The sequence below is a fragment of the Dendrobates tinctorius genome, unplaced genomic scaffold (genome assembly GCF_039654945.1).
Source record: "Dendrobates tinctorius isolate UK_male_01 unplaced genomic scaffold, ASM3965494v1 ptg000064l, whole genome shotgun sequence".
Lineage (NCBI taxonomy): Eukaryota > Metazoa > Chordata > Amphibia > Anura > Dendrobatidae > Dendrobates > Dendrobates tinctorius.
The window spans coordinates 33464334-33486509 of record NW_027361732.1 but is presented as its reverse complement, the minus strand read 5'-3'; the positions used below and the strand labels follow the sequence as shown (position 1 = coordinate 33486509).

At 41.5% G+C, this 22176-nt stretch overlaps 1 long non-coding RNA gene across 1 annotated transcript in view; it reads left to right on the top strand.

Moving 5' to 3' along the window:
- LOC141094609 (uncharacterized) overlaps positions 1-22176 on the top strand; it is a 75611-nt gene that overhangs the window by 7664 nt on the left and 45771 nt on the right. The window contains exon 2 of the long non-coding RNA XR_012233124.1: positions 16801-16865. This is a non-coding gene — a long non-coding RNA (uncharacterized lncRNA). The remainder of the gene's footprint in view (positions 1-16800; positions 16866-22176) is intronic.

The following is a 22176-nucleotide window of genomic DNA, read 5'->3' as shown; positions in this document are numbered from 1 at the left end:
CCCATATGCTGCTCCATAGAATATGCCTCCATATGCTGCTCCATCGAATATGCCCCCATATGCTGCCTCATAGAATATGCCCCCATATGCTTCCCCATAGAATATGCTCCCATATGCTTCCCCATAGAATATGCCCCCATATGCTGCATAGAATATGCCCCCATATATTGCTCCATACAATATGCCCCCATATGCTGCAGAGACATGTCAGGGGGGGTCAGTGTGATCTGACACCCCTGCTCCCCCTCCCCCACCGACCCCCAGGTATATGACTCATGTATAAGCTGAGAGGGGGACTTTCAGCCCAGAAAAATGGGCTGAAAATCTCGGCTTATACACTAGTATATACGTTACCTACAGGCCCGATATTTTACACTGGGGTTTGTCTCCCACACGGATCGCATTTCAGTGAGGTCAAATTTGTCCCATTTCAGGCCTCAATTTAAATTTTGTTGCAGTGTCTTAGGCAAGTTATTGACACCAGTTTTTTGAAAAAAAAAATAGTTACCTACAGGCCCGATATTTTATACTGGGGTTTTCCCTCACACGGATCACATATAAGTTCACTGTAAATTCAGCAATTTGTAGTGAATGTTGAAAATATTGTACTGCATTTAAAATGGGCAAGGCGCATGGCAACGGAAGAAGAAGTGGATGTGATGGTGTTGGTGCATGAAGAGGCCGAGGTCGTGGGCAAGCTGAAATTGTGCCACAAGAAACACCCACATCTTCTCGCCCGACCTTCCTGTCCCAATTACTAGGGGATCGCAGCAGCACACCACTATTGAACCCAAAGCAGTGTCAAAAGTTTGTTGGTTGGATGACAGATAATGCTTCCAGTCACTTTGCTGTGAACAACACCACCACCCTGTCTTCCACACGGTCAAGTATGAGTAGCCGTGAGTCTGTATTGCATATTCCTCACCCTGATCCTCCTTCCTCCCACCATGCCGAGTGCCCTGAGGCAACTGATCCCACACTTGCACACTCCATAGAGCTGTTCACTTTTCCATTTATAGATGTGGGCCTCTCGCCCGTTCTACTGAAGCGGGGTAAAAGGAGATTGCATGTAGCGATACCCAAATATTTGAGCAGCTACGGTCACATGAAGGTGATGGTGGGAAAGTGTCACAAGACGTGGACGATGATGAGACACAATTGCCAGAAAGTCAGGAGGAGGACCAGGGTGTGGAAGTGGAGAACGAAGTGGTGAATGATATAGTAACTGACCCAAGCTGGTAGGAGGACATGCAGAGTGAGGACAGCAGCACACAGGGGGAGGGAGGTGTAGCCTCCCAACAGGCATGAAAACGTAGTGTGGTGGCTGCAGTAAAGGTGGGCAACCGTTCCCCATAACACCAACATGATGGATGTTGCCAGTCCAACTGTTAAGTCTTCCCATGTCTGGTTATTTTTTAAAGACTCTCCTGATAGCCCAAAAAAGACCATTTTTTTTCAGCACCTGACAGGCCAGCATCAGCTGGGGTAGCAAAACTACAAGCCTGAGCTCAACCAGCATGATCAGGCACATGGCAGCAAAGCACCCCACTTTGTGGGCCCAATCCCAGGGTCCTGGAACAGTGTCTGTGGGTGACACCACTGCTTCATACACTGTTGTCTGTGCAAGCCAATCCCCTGTCCATGGTGCATGGGAAGATGCATCCTGCCCTGCACCTGTCATTGCACCCATTCAATTAGCACAATCATTAAGTACATCCACGTCTTTGTCCCAGCGCAGCGTTCAGTTGTCCATACCCCAGTCCTTGGAATGCAAGTGGAAACACGCAGCCAACGCCCCACAGACCACACTACTAAATTCACACATTTCTCGACTGCTTACACTCAAAATGTTACCTGGAACTTGGCTCTGAGCTCTCAGGTGAAGTGAGCTCAAACACGTGCCACACCTGGCCCATGTGCTTAACCTCATGTTTCAGCGGTTTCTTAAACCCTACCCGGAGCTGCTGGATCTGCTTGTGAAAGTAAGCCACCTGTGTGCCCATATTAGAAAGTCAGCTACAGCTTCCACCGCCCTTGCCATGCTTCAGCAGCATTTACAGCTTCTGGCTCACCAACTGTTGTGTGATGTCCTCATTCGTTGGATCTCTACACTGTAGATGTTGGAAAGGATTTGTGAGCAGAAGAGGGTAGTTATTGTCTGCCAGCATCAATAAGGCCATTGATATTCAGTTCAGACTCCACACATAAGACCTCAGGAGTGGATATGGATGTCAGACATCCTACAAAACTTTCAGGACTCCACCAAGATGGTAAGCGGCAATGATGCCATAATTAGCATCACCATCATTCTTCCCTGTGTTCTAAAATGCTCTATGCTCACAATCCAACAGGATGCGTTGCAGGCGAAGCACGATGAGATGGAGCAAGGAACCATACAGGGTGATTACACATAGCCCAGCTTCATCTCATCTCAACATGGATTGGTTGACAATGAGGAAGAGGAGGAGGAACAGGAGCTACTTTCATGTGCTGTAGATGGTACTACAAGCACATTTGTTATATCATCTGTTCAGCGTGGATGACCTGAGGACATGGAGAAGGAGGAGAGCATGGTCAGTCATACTCTTAGTGAGAATACAGAAGTCTTGCCTTTTAGCAGTCTGGCCCACATGGCTGAGTTTATGCTACTCTGCCTTTCCCGTGACCCTCGTGTTCCCAAATTTTTGGGTGACCGTCATTACTGGTTGGTGACCCTTCTAGACGCACTCTACAAGGAGAACTTTCTGTCTCTTTTCCAGAGGCAGACAGGTCTACTAAAATGGGGCAGTACCAGATGTCCCTTGCTGCGGAATTATTAAAAAAATTCTCATCTGAAAACCCGGGAGGCAGAGGTCACAGTTGCTTGGACAGCCAAGTAGTACATGCAAAAGAGACACAACTCCAATCCAGCAGAGGCAAGAGAACAATGGCAAAGCTCTGAGAGAGTTTTCTCAGACCCTCCCATCACACTGGCCCTGAGGCACGGGGTTTTCTCACAAGGGGTGCAAAGTTTTGAAAGATGCACATTTTTGGCAGCCCATGCATTCACTGCGTAGGCAAACACTATGGGAGACTCACTTCCTTATAATTGTAACATTGTTTTCATTAGGCCCTCCTGTGTGTTTCGTCAAAGGGTATTGGGGTGTGTCCAAATTGTGGGCAACCATTGAGTTCACTGCATAGGCAAACAGTATGGGAGACCCACTTCCTAATATTGGGAAAATTGTTTTATGAGGCCCTCCTCCACGTCTCTTCCAATTGGTGTTGGGGTGCGTCCAATTTTGGGGCAGCTGAATCATTCACTACATAGGCAAATGGCATGTGAGACCCAACCCCTTTTGAGCCTTCGCCCCCTGTTGGGACCCCCAGTATGGAGCTTTCCCACAAAACCTTCCATCCCCTGGTATCTTTCGACCAGTCCGACCAGTTCATCCCTTTCAAACATCGCCAGGAAAGCATCAACATAGCAATTTTCTATTGTAGATTCTTCAGCATCTACAATGCAGTTCTCCACAGCACGTTGCTCAGCTTCAACAATGCAATTCTCCATTGCTGGTTCTTCAGCCTCAACACTGCAAATGACTGCAGTTTCTTCAGCTTCAATATTGCAATTCTCCACTGCAGGTTATTCAGCCTCAACACTGCAATTCTCCACTGCCAGTTCTTCAGCCTCAACACTGCAATTCACTGCATAGGCAAACAGTATGGGAGAACCAACTTCCTAATAATGGGAACAATGCTTTCAGGTGGCCCTCCTGTATGTCTCTTCAAAAGGTTATTGTGGTGCGTCCGAATTTGGGGCATTTGTTGCATTGACTGCAGAGGCAAACAGTATGGGAGTACCAACTTCATAATAATGGGAACATTGCTTTCAGGTGGCCCTCCTGTATGTCTCTGCAAAGGGTTATTGGGGTGCATCCAAATTTGGGGCAGGTGTTGCATTCACTACATAGGCAAACAGTATGGGAGGATCAAATTCCTAATAAAGGGAACATTGCTTTCAGGTGGCCCTTGTGTTCGTCTCTTCAACGGGTTATTGGTGTGCATCCAAATTTGATGCAGGGCAGGCCTTGCATTCACTGCATAAGCAAACAGTATGGGAGTACCAACTTCCTAATAATGTGAACATTGCTTTCAGGTGGCCCTCCTGTATGTGCATTCAAAGGGTTTTTGGGGTGTGTCCAAATTTGGGGCAGGGCAAACTTACATTCACTGCTAAGGCAAAAAGTATGGAAGTGCCAACTTCCTAATAGTGGGAACATTGCTTTCTGGTGGCCCTCCTGTACGTCTCTTTAAATGGTTACCGGGGTGCGTCTAAATTTGGTGCAGGGCAGGCCTTGCATTCACTGCATAGGCAAACAGTATGGGAGGACCAACTTTCTAATAATGGTAGCATTGCTTTCATGTGGCCCTCCTGTACATTTCTTCAAAGGGTTATTGGGGTGCGTCAAAATTTGGTGCAGGACAGGCCTTGCATTCACTGCATAGGCAAACAATGTGGGAGGAAAAACTTTCTAATAATGGGAACATTGCTTTCAGGTGGCCCTCGTGTACGTGTGTTCAAAGGGTTATTGGTGAGGGTCCAAATTTGAGGCAGGTGTTGCATTCACTACATTGCCAAACAGTATGGGTGTACCAACTTCCTAATAATGGGAACATTGTTTTGAGGTGGCTATCCTGTACGTCTGTTCAAAGGGTCATTGTGGTGTATCTAAATTTGGTACAGGGCAGGCCTTGCATTCAATGCATAAGCAAACAGTATGCGAGTACCAACTTCCTAATAATGTCAACATTGCTTTCAGGTGGCCCTCCTGTACGTCTCTTCAAAGGGGCATTTGTGTGCATCCTAAGTTTTGGCAGCCCTGCCACTCACTGTATAGACAATAACAGTATAGGAGACCCACTGTTTAATATTTGGAACAACAAAGCATAGTCGGCTGATGGATGAAGAGTAAAGGCCGCCTGATGGTCGTATAAAAATAGGCTTTGTGATTTTCAGAGTCCCTCCTTCATAAATGAAGCAGGATGTTTCTGACGATGTGTCACACACCACATGACCAGATAGGGATGCAAAATGTTAAAATGACATTTCCCAGTGAATGCATTTGACTTGGTTGAAAGTAATGCTAAAGTTCAAAAACACATCAAAAACGCTACATGTGAACATAGCCCAAGGTGTGGAGGAGCATTTTTGTTTTTGGTTCTTTATTTTGCTTTATATACAAGTCATTACCCTAGAAAAGATGTTCTTTAACATATTTCCCAGGAAAATCCATTTTGGCTTCGTTTTTGTATGTTTTATTGTGAGTCTGTAAAAGTGGAGCAAGACTCTGACAACATTGTTCACAGCAGTGATCTGGGAATCAGAAATGCTTCCAGGTGTCTTCCTCATGATGTTCCCATGTCATTTGAACACTGTTACAATCGATTTCCGCAATTTATAGACCATCTAAAAACCCCCAAGGGGGGCCGCTGTAAAAATGCTCGAATTTCCCATAGACTTACGCTGGGCTCGTTGATCGGGTCGAGCATCCGAGCATTCCAATATGCTCGACCCGAGCAACGAGCACCCAACCATTTTAGTGCTTGCCCATCACTAGTATTTACACTTTTGAAATCATATTTATATGAAAACACACACACATCTGACCATGTGTTTTGACTTAAAGAAGCACCCTCATCAAAGTTTTTTTCCACGTAATATATTCCAGTCATCATATAATGCAGCACTGTACACTTACAATTGCTCATTTTGCCTTTCTACCCAGATAATTCTTGTCTTTTCCTTTAGGTTTATGACGTAACATCATTAATAACTGATTAGCTGAATCCTTCTAAGCTCTATGTAGAAACAAGAGGTCTATTTTCCCTGTAGGAATCACAAGTCACTGCAAAAGTCACTGGCAGGTGGATGGAAGGAACAACTGGGTCAGAAGTAAAAGAGGAGAATGATAAAGGCAGGGACAGGAGACTCTGTTTCTACAAAGAACAGAGAAAATAATTATCTGGGTAGAATGGCAAAATGAGTAATTGTAAGTACACAGTGTTGTATAATATGATGATTGCAATATATTATAAGAGGATAAAAACTTGTACAGTATAGGACTGCTTTTTTAAGATATAATATTGATGTGTGCGTGTTTGATCATCATTTTGTCATGGTAGTGGTAACACCCAAAATGCATCAGTGACATTCTGACTTCCTACACATGTCCAAGTGTATATTTTAAATTGACTAAATCAATTTAGGGTGTTTTAGTAACTTGGAGGCTAGATATTATTCATTTTATTTTTTGCCATCTTTGGTCCGTGCACAAAATCAACTCCTGGAGCATCAACTGTTGCTGGATTGGCGAGATGAGTCAGCACCTTTTTCCATATTTTTTTCTTTTTACACACTAAAAATAATGGTTTTGTACAGTGCCTTGCGAAAGTATTCGGCCCCCTGGAACTTTTCAACCTTTTCCCACATATCATGCTTCAAACATAAAGATACCAAATGTAATTTTTTGGTGAAGAATCAACAACAAGTGGAACACAATTGTGAAGTTGAGTGAAATGTATTGGTTATTTTAAATTTTTGTGGAAATTCATAAACTGAAAAGCGGGGCTTGCAATATTATTTGGCCCCTTTAATTTCAGTGCAGCAAACTCACTCCAGAAGATCATTGTAGATCTCTGAATGATCCAATGTTGTCCTAAATGACTAATGATGATAAATATAATCCACCTGTTTGTAATCAAGTCTCTGTATAAACGCACCTGCTCTGTGATAGTCTCAGGGTTCTGTTTGAGGCACAGAGAGCATCATGAAGACCAAGGAACACAACAGGCAGGTCCGTGAAACTGTTGTGGAGAAGTTTACAGCTGGATTTGGATACAAAATGATTTCCAAAACTTTAAACTACCCAAGGAGCACTGTGCAAGCAATCATATTGAAATGGAAGGAGTATTATACCACTGCAAATCTACCAAGACCCGGCCGTCCATCTAAACTTTCATCTTAAACAAGGAGAAGACTGATCAGAGATGCAGCCAAGAGGCCCATGATCACTCTGGATGAACTGCAGAGATCTACAGCTGAGGTGGGACAGTCTGTCCATAGGACAACAATCAGTCGTGCACTGCACAAATCTGGCCTTTATGGAAGAGTGGCAAGAAAGCCATTTCTCAAAGATATCCATAAAAAGTGTTGTTTAAAGTTTCAAACAAGCCTCCTGGGAGATACACCAAACATGTGGAAGAAGGTGCTCTGGTCAGATGAAACCAAAATTGAACATTTTGGCAACAATGCCAAACGATGCTTGGCGTAAAGGCAACACAGCTCATCACCCTGAACACACCATCCCCACTGTCAAACATGGTGGTGGCAGCATCATGCTTTGGGCCTGCTTTTCTTTAGCAGGAACAGGGAAGATGGTTAAAATGGATGGGAAGATGGATGGAGCCAAATACAGGACCGTTCTTGAAGAAATCCTGTTGGAGTCTGCAAAAAACCTGAGACTGGCACGGAGATTTGTGTTCCAACAAGACAATGATCCCAAACATAAAGCAAAATCTACAATGGAATGGTTCACAAATAAACGTATCCAGGTGTTAGAATGGCCAAGTCAAAGTCCAGACCTGAATCCAATCGAGAATCTGTGGAAAGAGCTGAAAACTGCTGTTCACAAATGATCTCCATCAAACCTCACTGAGCTCGAGCTGTTTGCCAAGAAGAATGGGCAAGAATTTCAGTCTCTCGATGTACAAAACTGATAGAGACATACCCCAAGCGACTTGCAGCTGTAATCGCAGCAAAAGGTGGCACAACAAAGTATTAAGCTAAAGGGGCCGAATAATATTGCACGCCCCACTTTTCAGTTTTTGAATTTCCACAAAAACTTAAAATAACCAATAAATTTCATTCAACTTCACAATTGTGTTCCACTTGATGCTGATTCTTCACCAAAAATTTACATTTGGTATCTTTATGTTTGAAGCATGATATGTGGAAAAAGGTTGAAAAGTTCCAGGGGGGTGAATACTTTCACAAGGCACTGTATAATCTTATTCAGCAATCATATTGTACTCCTTCCCCTCTGAATCTTTTATTTGGGAGCCTATACAAAACAGTAGGTGAGGCATAGATGGGACACGTCATGGAAGGATCAAACTAATTTAGGTTAATATTACCTTTCATATTATAATGTGGCTTATGAACGATTCACTATGAATAAAGTTTTATTTTTGGACTTTTATGATTAAATGCTACAAATACAAACAATTTGATTGTGATGTACCGTATTCCATGCTGGATTTGCAATACTCTTGAATGTTAGAAATTATGTCTACAAGCTATAGGAGTATAAATAATCAGAATAAGTGGAATAATACATTTTTATTTTCTTTAGACTTATAGAACCTCAAATATGACTAAATTAGAAAGTCTTAATGTGTTCTTTTAATAATGGTAAATTTGCATTCATTGCAATATGCTATTTCACCTTACTTTTAAATATCAGAAAATAAAAAAATGGTACAATTGCTCTCTGTCATATTTTGCTACATATATGTATTCCTTCGCTGGACTATTAAATAATTAAAAGTATTAGAGAGGAAGCAGTTTTAAAAGTTAATGAGGTGGTGGCTGGATTAATTAGAACTTTTGAAAGAATTTGCACAATATATTATGTAAACATAGCTCATGACAAATGGCAGAGCACATGGAGTTTTAATGCACTATTAAATTGTAACTGTCCTGGGTAAAGAAATGCACACATAGACGGCCAAAGAAACTTACTGTAATACATCACCTACTCATAAATAATAGGTACCTGTCAAGGAAAAACTGCTTTCTAAGCAAGAATTCAATTTAAAAAGTTGTTTGACTACTGCATTGTGATTCTGGGAAAGGTCATTGTAGTTATATGAAATGTAACTAAAAGTAGCATGGACTCTGTTGAAAGGTAAGGAAAAATAAGTAATAAAAAAGAAACTTTTTTTCTTTGGATGATAAGCATGAAAATAAGAAAATTAGAATATTAAAACAGTTAAAATAATAATAATAATAATAATAATAATAATAATAATAATAATAGTAATAATTGTATTTATATAGTGCCAACATATTCCACAACTCTTTACAATTAAAGACAATAAATACATTACAAAGTAACACACAGTTTATTAGCTACAGTAGAAGTGAGGGTCCTGCTCTAAAGCTTACAATCTATAAGGAAATATGGGGGACACAATAGGTAAAAAGTGCTTGTCATGTATGGCCCAGCCATCATTATAATAAATAGGGGTTATAATATAGAACTGCATGATCCATTCATCAGCCAGTATCTGTCTAAGGACAGTTATCCAGTGCTATTTAGTACATGGAGGATGTGGCTACAGATGAATAGAATGGAACAGATTTGGATAAAAAATTAGTAAGATGGAACAGGGAAGAGTTACATTAATGAAGTGAAGCAATAGGCCTGTCTGAAAAGAAGTATTTTTAAAGCACGACATAGTGCATTCCAGAAAACTGGCGCAGTATGAGGGATGTCTGGGAGATGGAAGTAGGAGGATCGGATTACGTTGGATGTTAGTCTTCCATCAGCTACAGAACTGAGAGCACAGAAAGGGTGATGGACAGAGATAAGGGTGGAGATATATGTTGGTGCAGAACTGTGGAGAGTTTTGTGTGCGAGAGAGATAAGATTATGTATTATTCCAGAGTGGATCGGTAGCAAGTGCAACGACTGGCACAAGGTGGAGGCATAGGTGAAGTGACTGGACAGAAATACTACCCTGGCTACGGCATTCAGGGAGGTTTGTAGAGGACAAAGTTTGGTAAAAGGAAGACGGATCAATAGATAGTTCAGTAGTCCAGACAAGAATGAATAAGAGCAATAGTAATAGTTTTAGCAGTTTCAAAGGTGAAAAAATGCTGGATTCTGGAGATCTTTTTTAAGATGCAGGTAACATGAACAAGTAAATGATTGGATATACGGAATAAAGGAAAATTCTGAGTTAAATATGACCCCAGGATAGTAAGCGTGCTACTTGGTAGTTACACAATATTGGGTATTAAGGATGTAGTTTAGTAGAGGGAGGAAAGTTAAGTTTTGGAGAGATTTAATTTCAAATAGAGGGAGGGCATGGTGCTAGAGACAGCAGACAACCAATTCCTGGTATTTTGTGTTAAAGTGGGAGTAATGTCAGGGAAAGAGGTGTATAGTTGGGTATCATCCACTTATAGATAGTAGTGGAAACCAAATCTGCTGATGGTTGGTCCAATAAGGGTATTATATAGAGAGAAGACAATGGAGACTATGACTGAGGCTTGAGGAACCACGATAAAAAGGGGAGGATTAGATGAAGTAGAGATGACAAATGATACAGTGAAGGAGCGATTAGAGAAGCAGGTTGAGAACCAAGAAAGAGCGGTGTCCTTAAGACTGATAAAGTGGAGCATAGTGAGGAGGAGCTGGTGAGTCACAGAGTGAAATGAAGCAGATAGATCCAGGAGTATCAGCAGAGATAAGTGACAATTAGATTTAATTGTTAATATGTCATTAGGGTACCGTTACACCTAGCGATGCACCAGCGATCCCGACAAGCAATATGACGCGGTCAGGATCGCTGGTGCATCGCTAGGTGGTCACTAGTGAGCTGCCACACAGGCAGATCTCACCAGCGACATCGCTGGGGACGGGGGTCGCTACTTACCTGTCAGACGCGGCGATCCTGCGTCCTCCCGCCCGGCTCCACGCGTCGCTCGTCATCACAGCAGGAAGCGTCGCAGGAAGTGACCGACGAGAAATGATCCAGGAGCTTCTCGCGCCACCAGCGATAACCAGCGGGGGAGCCGGTCGGAGGTAAGTATCACATGCAGCGATATCGCTAGTAATATCGCTGCAACGTCACAAAATCAGTGACTTTACAGCGATATTGCTAGCGATATCGCAGTGTGTAACGGGGGCTTTAGGGAAGGGAAGGAACAAACCACTCCATTTTGTAAACTGCACCTCTTGAAGAGGTCATCTAGGAGTGTAGTGAGCATTTTTATCCTTCCCACTATTCACAGAATTGTATAATATTGGCCTAAGTCAAAGGAAAAACAAAAGTTTTCCCAGTAAAATGTTGCTTTGACCCCAAGGTTTAATTTTCAAAACAGATAATAAAATAACAAAAATAACAATTTTTCACTCAATTTCTTCTGTTTGCGACAATACCTTACATGTAGTCAAAAACTATTTTCAAGGAACAATCTGTTAGGTGTCAAATTCCCGCCACTGCACAGGGGAATTTCACGCCATGTCCTCTGCAGTCTCCCATTCTTCTGCAGCCACAGAGGTTCCTGCTCAGCAGAGACGTCGGTCCCAGTGCCTTGCTCAAGCTAATGCTATCAGGGTCGGACTGGGGTGCCTACGGCCCACCAGGGGAATTGACTCTAGGGGCCCACCCTATGGCTACCATAAAGGGTTTTATTACGTGTTCATTTTTTGGACTCTCCCACTAAAGCATGTGCCATTTAGCAAGCTGTACAGTGTGCAAAAGAGAGCGTTCTCAGCCTCCTATATATCATACATACTGCACTCTTGGCATCCTATAGCACATACAGACTGCACTCTCAGCCTCCTATATATTGTACAGACTGTACTCTTGGCATCATATATCACATACAGATCGCACTCTCAGCCTCCTATATATTGTACAGACTGTACTCTTGGCATCATATATCACATACAGATCGCACTCTCGTTCTCCTATAACAGATACTTTCTATAAGAGGCAGAGTGTGTGGTATGTACAGTATATAGGATGCTGATATTGCGGTATGTATGGCATATTGGCCTTGTATATGACATGCAGACTGTCGGCCTCCTATTACGCCCCCTATAAGACAGAGTGTCGGCCTCCTATTAGGTCCCCTATAAGACATACAGACTGTCGGCCTCCTATTAAGCCTCCTATGAGACATACAGACAGTTAGCCTCCTATTAGGCCCCCTATAAGACATACAGAGTGTCGTCCTCCTACAATACATACTGAGTGTCGGCCTCCTATTAAGCCCCCATAAGACATACTGAGTGTCGACCTCTTAGATACAATCAAAGAACATGCGGGGGCACCAGTGACCAATAAACAGGGATCCAAACCTGACCCATACAACTGTATACCATATAAAAAAAAAGAAAGAAATGGGCCAAAAAAGGGGATCACCCGAGGCAGGATTTTAGCAAAAATGACGTTTGCAAGCTTTATTAAGACACATGAGATAAGCACATAGACATTTAAAAACATTAAAATTCGTCACACATGTGACATACAAACATCTTTAGGCTGAAAATAGGGCCAAGATCTCATAACAAAAACACTCCACAAATAATAATGACCTATAGGGAAAAAACCATATCAATATATAAATGGCATACCATATTAAGAACACCTTACTTACTCAGTTGTTGATACAAACTGATATCTATACATTATAAATAAATAAACATACATTACACTTGATATGTGCATAGAATATCAGAGGGTATGCAAATTATTTACATAGGGCATATATATTTCCCTAGAGGTTTTAACCTCCTATAAAGCTGGATCCATAAATAGAATTACAGTGAGCTTAGATTCAACTGCCCCCATGTATCTCATAATATTGACCCCTACAAAAATAGATAATGAAGGCTACAAAAACTTCCCATAGCAAATTGCAGTAAGTCCCTGAATCTTCAGTGCAAGAGTCTCAAATAAGCGGCAAAATAGAATCTGGGGAACCCATATCCACAATATCACACAATATCTAACCTATCAATACCCAACCTCTTTTACACATGCAGGATAACGGCTAAAATAGCCATCAATAGATGGTGCATATCATATCCCTAGGTTATCTATGCCAAGCGGCTATATCTAGCGTGGATTGAAGTCAGAGACAGCAGAGACCCGACGCGTGTCGCCACCAAGCGTGGCTTCGTCAGGGGTGGGTCCTGTTTTAAAAATTGGGGATCAGGTTTGGTTGTTGTTTAGGAACATTACACTTAAAGTTCCGTCAGAGAAGTTGGGTCCAAAGTTTATTGGTCCATATGAGATCCTAGAGGTGGTCAATCCTGTGGCATTTAGATTAAAGCTTCCTCCATCCCTTCACATCCCTAACGTATTCGATAAATCTCTATTAAAGGAGTATGTCCTTTCTGCATTGTCTCCTCTGCTTTCAGTAGACGGTGGCCTGGAGTATGAGGTTCAGAGGTTTGTGGATTCTCACAGGGTCCGCAATTTCCTCCAGTACCTCATTGGAGGGGATACGGACCAGAGGAGAGAGCCTGGGTCCCTGCTCGAGATGTGAATGCCGATTGGTTAGTCAGGCCCTACCATTTAAAATTTTAATGGGAAGTCTGGGGGTCCGGTTGCCCCCCTAGAAGTGGGGGTACTGTCATGGTTCTACCCTTCAGGGTGTCTGGGATGCAGCTACTGACAGCTCGGCTGTCCAATCCGGTACAGGAGTGTGCTGAGCTGTCAGTGTGTTGATTGACAGCTCCAATAGCCAATCTGTGACTGGGAGGTGTCAGCTGTCTCAGGTGTTCACTATCCCGGGTAATTGCAATGCCTACTTAACTAAGCAGCTTCTCCCAGACCACTGCCATAGGTACATTCATCACTAGAGATTTGTGCTCTGTGCTCCCCTGTGCCTTGCATTCTGTTTGCTTGATCTGTTGCCTCATTTTGGACTTCGTTCTTAGCATCCGCTTGTTTAACCCCTTCAGTTCTGATCCATTAACTTGCCATTACTCTGACCTCGGAACATTACCTGACTATGCTTTTGTCTCTTATTTCTGTTTATGATGCACCCTCCTGGCTTCTGACCTTGGACTCCTTGACCACTCCTGGACTTTGTCTTTTCTCTGGCAGACACCCTGACTCTCAATACCATGGATTTTTGCGTCAGCAGATTGGAGTAGTGGCAATAACTGACAGTTTTGCTAGTCTTAGCCAGCTACCAACATGCTATTAGAGAGGGTATTCATCATAGCAATGTTTCTTTCTCATGACCATATTTTCCTCTAAAAGTGTGGAAAACCTTACGTTTGTAAAACCATATAAAATTGCTTTTCCATCTCTAGGTTTTTTTTGTTGTATAAAGTGTTTCCTTGGGAATCTGCAATAAGAGGATAAAGATACTGTCACACTTAGCGATGTACCAGCGATCCCAACCAGCGATATGACGCGGTCAGGATCGCTGGTGCATCGCTAAGTGGTCGCTAGTGAGCTGCCACACAGGCAGATCTCACCAGCGACATCGCTGGGGACGGGAGTCGCTACTTACCTGTCACACCAGGCGATCCTGCGTCCTTCCGCCAGGCTCCACGCTCGTCGCTCGTCTCTCCACAGGAAGAGTCGCAGGAAGATGACGGCGAGAAACAGTCCTGGATGTTCTCGCGTGATCAGCGATAACCAGCGGGGGAGTGGGGAGTGGGTCGTAGGTAAGTATCAGACACAGCGATATCGCTAGCAATATCGCTATAACGTCACAAGTTCTAGCGATATTGCCAGCGATATCGCTTAGTGTGACAGGCCCTTAAGAAAAGGATATGTGATTCCCTTGGGTGGTGGGCTACTTAACAAAAGTTATGGCTCAAAAAACCTATCGAGTAGTTCCCAATGGCAACTGACTTAGACATGCCCCCCGATGAAGCCCAGCGCGAAACGTGCGTAGGGGCTCTGGGGCTGGACACCACGCACATGCACTTTCCTTATGGGTAAGCATGGTTACCTTTCCATAATTTTCCCCACACCTTTTTGCACATAGCACTTTACTGGAAGGTCCTGTATGAATTCCCCATGTCTTTTGGTATGTACTTCACTTTGGCAGTAACACTAGATGGCCAAGTGTGAGACTCTTCAGCATGGGTATCAGTCTTTATGCAGGTTTTTGGGGCTATGTATTATCATTTTTTGTACCATTGCATTTACCATACATGTGCGGTGTATCCATCCCCTCTCTTTCTTAGTGTCATATCCGACATCTGATCATATGATTGTATTTTGTAATGTATACCTTTTATGCACCTGTACTAATAAAGAGCGAATAATTTTTGAGATTATAACCATTTATGTTTATTGACTCTATGGCGTTATACTCCGTTTTCTATGTAGGTTCATATATTTCTAAGGGAGTTGTCCTCTTGTTTATGCCATTATGAACGTCCTTTTTTCTAGATAGGAAAAAGTATCATGTTCATTGCTATGTTGGATTATGTTAAATTCTAAATAATTAATGCTGCAGATAATGGCATGATCCTTGCTCATTCAGATCAATCCAGCAAAATGTAAAGGAGGAAAATTTTGCTACTCTCCTATAGTTTCCACAGCACATTGTGCCGGATCAAGTGTGAAGTAGTAAATTTGCTGAAAGCTGGATTTAAGATCCTAAAACTTCAGCATTGTGAGCTGCAGTATAGTCTTTGGTCATTTATGACTAGCCAGTGGAGCACATCTTTAGGATGGTCAAAGAAGAAAGTTTCTCCTAGGGCTGCCACTCTCAAACTTGCTGGATAAAACATGGAGTAAGGAATTTATCAATTAATTACCGGGTGTTTCTTGTCCAAATACTATGCTTTCCAGTTTGAGACTTCAATTAAATAGTCTTGAAAAAAGGATATTTTTAGTAATTAAAAGATATTGTCTCTGTCCTGATAATGGAGGAGTTTTAATAGTGCAGGTCATAGAGGGGCCCCTGGTAGCAGTGGTCTAATAGGTATTCTGTGGGCTGTCTCCATGGCATATTAGAGTTAAAATAAATCATTGCAACTTTTTAAAGAAGTTGTTAAAGAGTAACACCTCAGCTTTCACAAGGTACTCGTTTGGGTATATAACACAAACTACTAAATTTAAATCTGTAACTTACGTGAGATGAAATGTCACAGTTTTATAAAAAGTTCTCACTTCTGTGCTCCTGATGTCATCTTAAACTGCATTGTCTTTTAGTTAGCAATATATTACAATGCTGCACATCAAAAGGTAGAAAACAGATGACAGAAGCAGACATCAAGTGTGAATTTGCTACAGCATGTGCTAGATTTACATGAAAAGCTGAAAGTCATTGATATGTCACTGTGCTCCAACCACTGCAAAGAAGACACAATATTAAATCCAGTAAGGTATGTACACGTACTTCCATATTACTGAACATATATTCACTTGTTTTCTGACAATTTAGGAAAAAATAAGCAGCCTGAACTTTTTCTAGTAAACTCATTATATTATTCCATGTTCCTTATTTACCTCTTTTCACTGAATATTTTGAACTATAACATTACTTTCAGATCATAATTGACCTGATATTTCTTTAATAATACAGTCTAGTCCAGTGGAAAGCATAACATTGATACAATGGTTAGTCACCTAAGTGGTAAGGAAGCCCACTTCAAACTGCTTTGGTCACAAATAGTCCACATACTGTTCTTATGGGGGGTGATCGTCTATCTTTGTCATATTGTCATGTAAATTTTATTAGTGTAACTCAATATATTCGCTATTAATTTATTTGTAAGTAAGCACGTGTACTGGATGTTTACTTGCAATATTATCTTTTGTCAATGTGTTATCATAGACTATAAAAAGAACTGAAATGTAAGAAGTAAGTCAGTGCTTGACTAGGACCACATGAAAAGTAGAGGTTCCTTATGCTTAGAAATGGGCAACATGGTGGCTCATTCGTTAGCACTGTATCTTTGCAGCTCTGGGTTCAAAATGCACCATGGACAAAATCTGAAAGAAGTTTGTAAGTTCTCCTCATGTTTCCATGTGTTTCCTCAGGGTACTCTGGATTCCTCCGGTGCTCCAAAGACATACTGATGGATGTGACTCTACAGGATTGGAAGGTATCATTCAAAAGGGATCTTTTCCTTGTGCGTTCTGTAGTACCAATTGTGTGCACTAGTTCAGGAGAGTGAATATGTCTTCATAGAATCATAGAATCATAGAATCGTAGATTTGGAAGGGACCTCTAGTCCAACACCCTGCACAAAGCAGGATTCACTAATTCATCCCAGACAGATGTCTGTCCAGCCTCTGTTTGAAGACTTCTATTGAAGGAGGACTCACCACTTTTCGTGGCAGCCTGTTCCACTCATTGATCACTCTAACTGTCAAAAAGTTTTTTCTAATATCTAATCTGTGTCTCCTTCCATTTAGTTTCATCCCATTGCTTCTAGCCTTTCCTTTTGCAAATGAGAATAAAGATGATCCTTCTACAATGTGACAGCCCTTGAGATATTTGTAGACAGCTATTAAGTCTCCTCTCAGTCTTCTCTTCTGCAAGCTAAACATTCCCAAATCCTGCAACCTTTCCTCATAAGACAGGGTTTGCAGACCGGTCACCATTCTGGTCACTCTTTTCTGAACTTGCTCCAGTTTGTTGATGTCTTTTTTAAAATGTGGTGCCCAAAACTGGACACAATATTCCAGATGAGGTCTGACCAAAGAGGAGTAGAGGGCAATAATGACTTCACCTGTTGTCAGACTGAGGATACCTCAAAGCTTAATCAGCCACCAAGGAATACACTAGTTATTTAAGAAAGAGCATAAGGTAAAGGAGTAATCTAACAGTCAAAAAGACCTTTGGAGATGACAGGTCATCATTATAAATGAGACTGTTTTAACCCTGCTTACTAATTCTTGTGAAATATTTTCAAGGGGCAATAAGCATCATGTGCAATCATACTGAAACAGATTATATCTTATATTTCTATAAATTTCAACAACACAAAATATTAACAATGTTTTGATTTTAGTGTGTGACACATTTAGTGCATTTAAATAATATTTCATGAACGGTAAAAACTAATATTACTGCACTTCCAGTTGTAAGCTTCTAGTAGTAGCAAAAATGAGCCCCACGGAATACGAAAGGTAAACATAGTTCAGAAAAAAGTTTTCTTTTTTATAATTTAACTTTTTATTTGCAAATATGCATCATATTTGCATTTTTGAGGTTTTGCAGCTTCATAAAAATAAAAACAAGTTTTATTTATTAGTATATCAAAGGGTAAATGATCAAATTCAGTTTTATAAAATATACAATCAATGTAAATTTCCCCAAATAACCTCTAAGAATCGTCTTGTACAGTTTAAAATTTAATGTACTGATGCAAATGCTTTGTTATTCTAGTCTGCTAAAATACTAGAAGCAAGGAGTAACTAATTGTTGTGAAATAGTTACCACGCTCCATGTTGGCAGATGGAGAGGATGGAGCATGGCATAAATGATGTTCCAATCTACATTATTTCTCAGCTCTCCATAATCATCTTGATTTGGCTCAAACATAAATAAAAGATCATAGAATTTCTCTGCAAATCCTTTCTAAGGATGAGCAATGAGAATGAATTATGACAATGATGTAACCTTAACTCACTAGATTTCATAATTATATCAAAAACGAATTGATACCTAGAGAGCCAGGAATCTCAAACTAAATAGTAGAAAGCTTTGAATGTATATGCTATTATCATGATTAATGTAGTCATTGGCTACCTGGAAAAAATAACATTTACACAGGGAGATTAGAAACCAAATTACAACCATTAACTGATTGTCTTGATTGCATTTAATTAAGCTACAGCATCTTTCATGTACCATGTGAATAATTTAGAATAACAACTCATCAATTAAAAAAATATGAATATAGGGAAAAGTAATTAAATATACAGTAGTTAGGAAAATCTACAATTCTTGAATATAGTAACTTTTCCTATTTTCACAATAAATTAATAATGCTGACTGTTTTAATACAGACAATTTTCATTTTTTCTTTTACTTTCCAGATAGATTCTTTTCTACATATATGAAAAATAAAACAGTAACATATCAGTGAGTTTCATTTACTTCCTTCTAAAAGGCATATATAAAGCAAATATTTTCATAATTTAGTTGACCATACCTCCTTAAAGCAATTCTCTACTATGAGAATAAAGAGTAACTTAACATTTTGTATGCATATTCATCCAGTGTGATGCAGTCCATTACCACCTGCTGCTTCCTATGTATGCCTTTCCTTCTGCTTTTAAAGGGCCCTTTACACACAGTGATCTCACTGACGAGATCGCTGATTTTGTGACACATCAGTGATCTCTCCAGTGAGATCGCTGTGTGTGACATCCAGGAGCGACCGGCCCCCCGGCGGGGTATCGCTGATCGTGCTGGATCGTCCTGGCCTGTTTTTTCATCGCTTGTCTCCCGCTGGCCAGCGCACATCGCTGCGTGTGGCAACGGGAGCCAGTGATGAGCGATGCTGCACACTGGTTACCAACATAAACATTGGGTTTCTAAGGGCCAAGGGGCCCAGTATTATGGGTGTGGGGAGCAGTGAATATTAATTTTTCTTAATAGCGGACACGTGATCGCACAGTCACTGCAGGAAGTTGGCAGCTGCAGTAACAGGTGTGTATTAAATAGAATGAATATTCACTGCTCTCTACTCCTATAGTCCAACCCACCTATTGCTGCTGGCTTCAGTGCAGAGAGGTGGGTGAGATTATGGGAGTGGGGAGCAGTGAATATTCAGTTTCTTTAATTGCAGGCACATTGTTAGCCTGAGTTTTTTGTGACAATGCTCCTCTTCCTCTGCTACCGTTTCCCCTCTCCCAAAGCCACATTACCTTTTTTCCACCAAAATTGCAACCACCTCATAGAGGCATGAGGTAGTGGTCTAGGCAGGTGCCTACCCTGCCCTCCCCTCATCCCGATCCTGCAAGATGATCATTACTTTGTCATGGGGAGTGCAGTGGTTAATATAAACCCTGCTCCCCTTACTTTCCTAGCAGAACAGGAAAGGAAGGAAGGTTTGGTTTTGAGTTACTACTATACTCATGTCATTGTAGTGGCCAATCTGTAAGCAGGAGTAACAGAACTCTGACTAGAGGAGGCAGCAAGAGGCAAACAGATGGTGCCATGTAGTGTAACTAATTGAAGGCAATGGATAGGGTACACCATACTTTACCTTACAGTAGACAAGAAACAAAAATATATAGAGAATAATATGGGCATCAGGGTGCTACAATTTGTATAGAAACCAATTGCAATTAGAGGGATAATGACAAACCAATACAAATTGTGCACACCTGGTAAAACAAGTAACAACTTTATTGAAAAACAAGGGACATACAAACAGACAGGATAAAATCATTTAAAACATTGTATATATGCTATACATAATGTAACCAACACCCTTGCATGGTAAAAAATAGGGGGCAGACATAAACGCAATACAATACAATACAATATATTTGGGCATGCAGAGGCAAAAACAGGTGGAATACCCAACACTTGTGCAAAAGAAGGTTCACACCATATGTGGATCTAAGGCTTAGTCAACATAAGTAAACCCCAGTGTAAAATACCTGGCCTGTGGGAAACTATTTTTTTTTTCAGAAAACTTGTGTCAATAACTTGCCTAAGACATGGCAACAAAATTTAAATGGTGGCCTGAAATGGCACAATTTTGAGCACACTGACACGTGATCTGTGTGATGAAGAATCCCCAGTTTAAAATATCTGGCCTGTATTTATTTGTTCAGCAAACGGGTGTCACTAATTTGCCTAAGACACTGCAGCAAAATTTAAATAGAGCCAGAAATTGCACAATTTTGAGGGCACTGATATGTAATCCGTGTGACAAAGAAACCCCAGTTCAAAATATCTGGCCTGTAGGTAACTATTTTTTTTCAGTAAACTGGTGTCTAGAACTTGCCTAAGATACTGCAACAAAAATTGAAATTGAGGGCCGATTTGGCACAATTTTGACCGCACTGATATGCGATCTGTCTGGCGGACAAACCCCCGTGTAAAATATAAGGCCTGTATTTTTTTTCAGCAACCTGGTTTCAATAAGACACTGCAAGAAAATTGTAATGCAGACCTGAAATGGCACAATTTTGAGCGCATTGATATGCGATTCTTGTGGTGGACAAACTCCAGTGTAAAATATCTGGCCTGTAGGTAACTATTTTTTTTCAGCAAACAGGTGTCAAGAACTTGGCTAAGACACTGCAACAAAATTAGAATTGAGGGCTGAAATGGCACAATTTTGACAGCACTGATATGTGATCTGTGTGGTGGATAAACTCCAGTGTACACCACATTAGTAAGTACACCACATTTGGACAAGATAAAGTTCCCGAACTCACATCAGGACTACAAGATCCCAGGTATTTTCAGCTGCATCACATCTAATGTGGTGTACTTAATTATTTGTACCAAATGTCCAACTAGGGGTCTGTATGTGGGGGAGACAGGGCAAAAACTGAGAACAAGGATGAATTCTCATCGTCACATAATAAGAGAAAAAAGAATGGATCTACCTGTGGCAAAACATTTTTGTATCCCTAGTCATAGTATGATGGACATTAAATTACTTGTATTAAAAGGTAATGTCATGGAGTTACCATAACAGAACAGAGCCTGAAGACCACAGAGTCTGACGTCTCCTGCTTTGCCGCTGAGAAGAAGCACTTCTCCAGCATATTAAGGGTGTTTGTTTTCTTTCAGCAGGACAAAGGTTAATCTGCCATGTGGAAATCCCTGCTACCAGCTGTGCTTGGTTAACATTCCTCTCTCCTGTAAAAGCTAGGTCTGCTGGCCAGATCTTTGTCTTAGTTAGCATTTGCTACAAAGATCTGAAGAAGGAGAAGCTGGTGGTTGGAGTGCTGGAGGAATTCATTGTGTGATTGTTGCTTGGTTTGTATGCTTGGAAATTCCTCATCCCATCCTGCTTTATTTTCTTCACCTGTCCTTCACACCCTGGTGTATACCTCTGTGGTTTGTGAGAGTATTATTTGTGAGTGGAATTTTCTGTTACCCTTGTCTCGTTCCCCTGTCTGTTGGGTTTGTGTCCTTTGGTGCACAGTAGCGCCTCTCTTCCCTGGGTGGGGGGAAGGGGAAAAATGCAGGGCTGAAGCTAGGAGACAGGGGTAGGGTGGAGGCCCCGGCGTCCTTGCCATCTGAGGTATCCCGGGGAACAGGGTGAGATAGGGTGCCCCCCTAGTGTCAGGGCCAGGAAAGATTCCCTGGTCCCAGGTGACTCACCAGCCTTCCATCACAACTGTGCCACCTGTGGTACACTGCTTCACTGCTGCACTGTAGGTCAGCTCTATTTAGGTGCAGCCCTGCTTTCTCTCTACTGCCATCTAGTGGAA